Raw genomic sequence first — 5,385 nt, 5'->3', positions numbered from 1 at the left:
GGGCTCAAGCTGGAGAGTGGGAGTGCCTACCATACTCTTTCCACTGCTGCTTCTACTTTTATATTTCACACTAAATCCATTACAGCTCCAGGTGAGGTTAAATCCTTCTATAAACTGGATTTTCAGGTTCCCCAGTGGGGATGCGTTTAGAGGGAGATATTCCCCCTTCACACTTTGTGAACTCAGTTTTTTGCCTGTCTTGCAGGATTTGCAGTGGCATGCTGTTTCTTTCAAAGGATCTGTTATTTCTTTCAGTCTTCCTAGTATGCTCCTGCTGGGGTTCCTGGAGTAAAAGTCCATAGTGTGAGTCTCCACACACTGTTCTTTCTGTCCAAGTGGAAGCTGCACATCCGCCTTGTCCCCTGGCAGCTTCCAATAAAATTATTTTTAAATGAAAAGGTCAGTAAGTTATTATAGATTGTTAGTGATCATATTTTATAATTAATGATGTAAATAAATGTTCATGATACATGTACTATAAAAAACAAAGGATGCTAAGCATGATGATTGGATTTTCATGCTCATGTGTTAGATGTGCCTCCTTCAAACTCTGTTACCATGTCTGCACATTACCTATCTGACATGAAATAAAAAAAAAAAAACCTCAAAGAATACAAAATAGTATTTAGCATATAATCTCAATTTTCAAAAAAGGGTCTTTATTTATTTCCATATTTTGCCTGTTGGAGGGTCAGGGCTGGAAGGAGAGAGAGCATCAGGAAAAAGAGCTAATGGATGCTGGGTTTAGTACCTAGGTGATGGGATGATCTGTGCAGCAAACCACCATGGCACACATTAACCTATGTACCAAACCTGCACATCCTGCACATGTACTTCTGAAGTTAAAATAAAATTTGGAAGAAAAAAAGGAACAATAAAAAAAGGCCTAGAAAGATTTATTCACCCTAGATTTAAAAAGTTTTGGAAGAATTTAAAGTTTTTAGAGTTTTAATATTTTTGGAATTAATTCCAAAATTAATTCTCAAAATCACCTGTAGGAATTACAGGTGATTTTTAATCTGTATATTTTTCTGTGTTTTCTGCATTTTCCTAGTGAAACTTATTTACTATTCTCATCAGAAAAAGTAAAGCTATTTAAGAAGAAAAAAATCAGTTATTGGTACAGTATTCAAATACATATTTATTTCAGATCTTTTGTATTGTTGCCTCAGCTTCCTTAAGCCTTTGCAGATCTCAGTTTTAAAAAATAAGGTACATGTTATTCTAATATAAAACATCTTTGTGCTCAATGATCAGCTGCATGGAGAGGATATACCGGCTCAAAAATGTGAATGCTTATGAATCACAGGGTACCAAGGTTTGTAACACTGATCCAACTAGCAGGAGAATTAGTCAGGGTCATTGAACAAAGACAATTTGTTCAAATATATTCGGTAAACTGCTCGCTGGGATATGAACAACAATCCCTTATCTTTGGGAAGTGTATGGCCTATTTATTAGTGCAGGTTTTTTGAGAAAAAGATACAGGTAACAAGCTGTGAAAGTCTTCAGCTGTTTCGTTCTTTACAGTGCAGTGCTTAAACATTCAAAAAGAAAGCCCTAATTTGTGCAGTTATATTGACATTGTAATTTTTGCATATTTAATAAACCCTAGCTACTTTGACTGAAAAGTGGAATTTTTTCATGGAACGCTACCCTTTTCATTACTGCATACATCTTAGATTTAATTTGGCATGGGATGCATCAACCTTGGCTCTTGGAGACAAGGTTAGAATCTGTAGTGCATGAAAACGAGCTCTTCTAAACATTTTTTTTTTCATTTCCTACATATTCTATGCCTGCTTTGGAGAGAACACGAAGAATGAGAACAGTCCTTTTTCTTAACCTGACAGAAAATTATTAGAGTAGATGCAAATATTTTCCTTTTTAGAATGAAGAGGATTGCTTTTCTCCACATCACCATTCACTTTGGAATGCCAACAAGGTAGCACTTGTCATACTATAAAGCAAAACAGCCCTTGTGGAGGTCTTACATGTTTTGAATAAAGCTGTTATTGTTTAATGTATAGTCTTCTGATTTTTTATGTTTTTCTACCAAAATTCAGACATGCCTTATTATTATCAGAAAGATATTCTATGGCTTGATATCAAAAATTTTAACACAATTTTGAAAATTTTCAGATCTGTTTCAAAGTAACCTTTTCAGTTGAATTTAAGATATTAAAAAATCCAATTCTCTAACTGATATTCATATTTATTATTCCATTTCTTTCTTGGGAAGAAAGATAAATTACCCACACTTAGGGTGTATGTCTGTGTGTACCCATTTGCAAGATACTTATTAATAAAGTTAGCTTTCTTCGAAAAGCTTGCACTACGATTCACCTGAAAATTAAGGCTTGAATGAAGCCAAAGGGGTTTAATAAAATTACGTAGTGAGGACTCTTCATTGCATGTAATATGAAGTGACTTAAAGGGTAAAAAAAAGAGTTTGCTGACTCTTATAATAGAAAATTTTAGGCATAGGTCAGTCTTCTGGCAGAGCTGTATTTTAAAGCTAAAACAAAGTCCTCAAAGTTTAATTTATCTCTACCTCTCGGCTTTTTGTTTTCCCTCTTCCTTCTGCATCAGCTTCATTTCAGGCAGGTCAACCAGCCACTTTCCTCCATTACCACTTTCCCTACTTTTAAAAGCAATTTTTTTCTTTTCGAAAATTATAATTAAATTTCCCTGGGATTGAGTTTCTTTGGCCCTGTAGCTGGGGTTGTATATTCATTACTAAATTAAATCCCTCTGGTCATCAGGGGTTATGCTCTAATGGACAAGACTTGAGGCATATGGAAGCTCAGAGCCAGGGGTAGATCCACTTATATGAACTGAGAATGGGGAAAGACAAGATATCCCCAACTGCTATTATGTGAATAAGAGGGATTTGATGTAGGGCAGGAAAATAGGATAAATATCTAATACAACTTCATAAATCTTTCTATATATCTAAGTTATAATGAATATATATGTGCATGTGTATTTGTGCATATATAGTCGGTTATAGTCAGTGTGTGTATGTATAGTGAGTATAGGGTGTATATTGTCAGTATAGTATGTATATACAGTCAGTATATGTAGTCAGTATGTGTATGTATAGTCAGTCAGTCAGTCTCAGATTAGGAGATGAAGTCCCTGGAAGAAATCAAAATTTTGACACCATTGAGGGCTAGGAGACTTTTGCCTGATGCCCTTTAAACCTATTGCTATTATTATAGGATGAAGAAGGTTATGTCTCCTGGGTGACTGCTGCTGGATAGACTGTTGAGGAACCATTGTGAAGGCTATCTTTTGATCAGATGGAGGTTTCATAGAATTTGTTTGCTCTTGTCTAGCTGGTTTCTTTTAATTGCACACATTAATTGGAGTTCCTCCTAATGAGCCCCAACGACTTGGACATTCAAAGAACAGTCAATAATGAAAAAGCAGGCCATCTTGATGTCCCAAAGATGTGGGGTTTATATCATTTATTGTTAAAGTAGGGCAGCTTGTAGCACCAAAGTCGATGCTATATTGGAGGCACATGGGATTTGGAATATCTATAAGATTGTACTGGTCATGGAATTGGCTTGAGAGCCTTCAGACCCACTGAGATCCTTTATGAAGTTAAGAATCTGAAGCTAAGTTATACCAGCAGTTCTACATTGTTCTGCCTCTTCCTTCATGTCTGTTTGAATGGGCCTAAACATTCTATCTGAGGATAGGAAGGGCAGTTTCTTTGAGCTTTCGTTGAAGTCATACTTCCTGAGATACCACAGAGTCTCTTAGCATCCTGCGAGGAGTCTAGAATAAGTTCTAGAAAGTATCTGAGTCTAAATTAAGCCTTCTCAAGTGAGTCTCACTAAAGGTGTTTTCTTGGGTCCTCTTTATCTAAATTCTTTTTCTTTGATTTCCCTTTTGTTCAAGTTTTTAGTAAATAAGAGGATATAGGTTTTTTATTTGGCTGGAATTTAGAGTTCTTTGCTTAGCATGTACCTTCATTTTTGAGCCACAACATGAAAGCCAGTTAAGGAGCCCTTAATCTAAACAAGATGGTGCTATGGCACTCACATCTGGTGGTTAGCAGGTACCACAATATTAACATTACAAAGATAAGACTTTTATGATAATTTGGTTCTCACTCTGGTCTATACTAATTTAATAATGAAAAAATGCATTATCTCTGTTAGCAAAAAAATTGCATGATTCTAAACTGTATATTTTGAAAACAAAACATTGCATTTACAGTTTTATTTCCTTGCTTATAGTATGGATAAAATGCAATGTGTATATTAGGCATTTCAGTTGCTCTGAAAAGCAGTCATAATGAAATGTTTAACGTTGCTTGTTTCAAAAACAACATTTAGAATGATGTCTACTTTAGTAAGGTTTTATATTTTACCCCTACTAGAAAATTATGTCTCTCAAATAAGAAAATGAGCATTTTCCCCCAGCAGATTGAAATGAGGAAAATCGTGAGAGCTTAGAATCTGGAAAAGAAAATAAAGTGTCAACTATAGATGTGAGAGGTCCTCCCCTCCATCTGGTTGTAGCATTGGTGTAAATAAGAAATTGTTGAGCTGGATAATTTAATTGAAAAGCAGATGATGCTGTCTTTCCTACTGACTAGGGTCTATTTCAAGTTCTCATTATCATAGGCACAAAATGTTTGAGGAAAGTAAATAGGTCAACGAACCTCAAGTGCAATTAAATCCTCATGTGTAGGACAATAACTTTAGCTCGTCTTCCAAACTTTTAAAATTACCCCAGCAAACCAGCAGCAACTTTTAATGAGACATGAGCAAGGAATACACAGATTCTGTAAGATGGAAAATCAGATAGCTATGGCAAAATCGCTGCTCTGCTACACATAGGTTTACTCCATTTGCTCTTAATGAAGCATGGCCACTTTCTGTGTTCCTGCATTTAATTCTACTTTCTGTATGTGCTAGTTTCACCTTCCCAGGGATACAGAGACACATACATTCCAAAGAGATGAATCGATAAAAGAGGAGAAACATCTTTCTGGTACATGATTAAAAAAGAGACAGAAAGAAGCAAGCACCATACATAGGTAAAAGACCAGTGAATTAGGAATTAGAAATCTGTGTTAATTTAACTTTAGTTCCACTATTTATTAGTCATATAACTTTAGGTAAGTTTTTCAACCTCTATTGCTCTCAATGACATTATCTATAAAATTAAAGAGGTGATTTAGATAACCTAACTTAGTTTTACACTATGCTATCGACGTGAAACTTTTTAAATGACTGAATAACTTTAAAAAGCTCATTTTGAGAATCAGGACCTTTGTATTAGAATTGCCATGTGGGATTCACAATTGCGTTTTCCTTGACGCATAGTGATAAGCAGGCAATTTTGAATATTGGAACAGGAAAA

At 35.2% G+C, this 5,385-nt stretch overlaps 1 non-coding gene across 1 annotated transcript; it reads left to right on the top strand.

Moving 5' to 3' along the window:
• The first annotated feature begins 483 nt into the window (after nucleotides 1–483).
• On the top strand, nucleotides 484–583 carry LOC123575042 (small nucleolar RNA U13). Its single transcript, XR_006700211.2, has one exon. It is a non-coding gene; the product is annotated as a small nucleolar RNA U13 (small nucleolar RNA).
• The last annotated feature ends 4,802 nt before the right edge of the window (nucleotides 584–5,385 follow it).

Source organism: Macaca fascicularis, chromosome 7 (genome assembly GCF_037993035.2).
Source record: "Macaca fascicularis isolate 582-1 chromosome 7, T2T-MFA8v1.1".
Classification (NCBI taxonomy): Eukaryota; Metazoa; Chordata; class Mammalia; order Primates; family Cercopithecidae; genus Macaca; species Macaca fascicularis.
The sequence above is the reverse complement of the archived record's forward strand: the minus strand, read 5'-3'. Positions and strand labels throughout refer to the sequence as shown.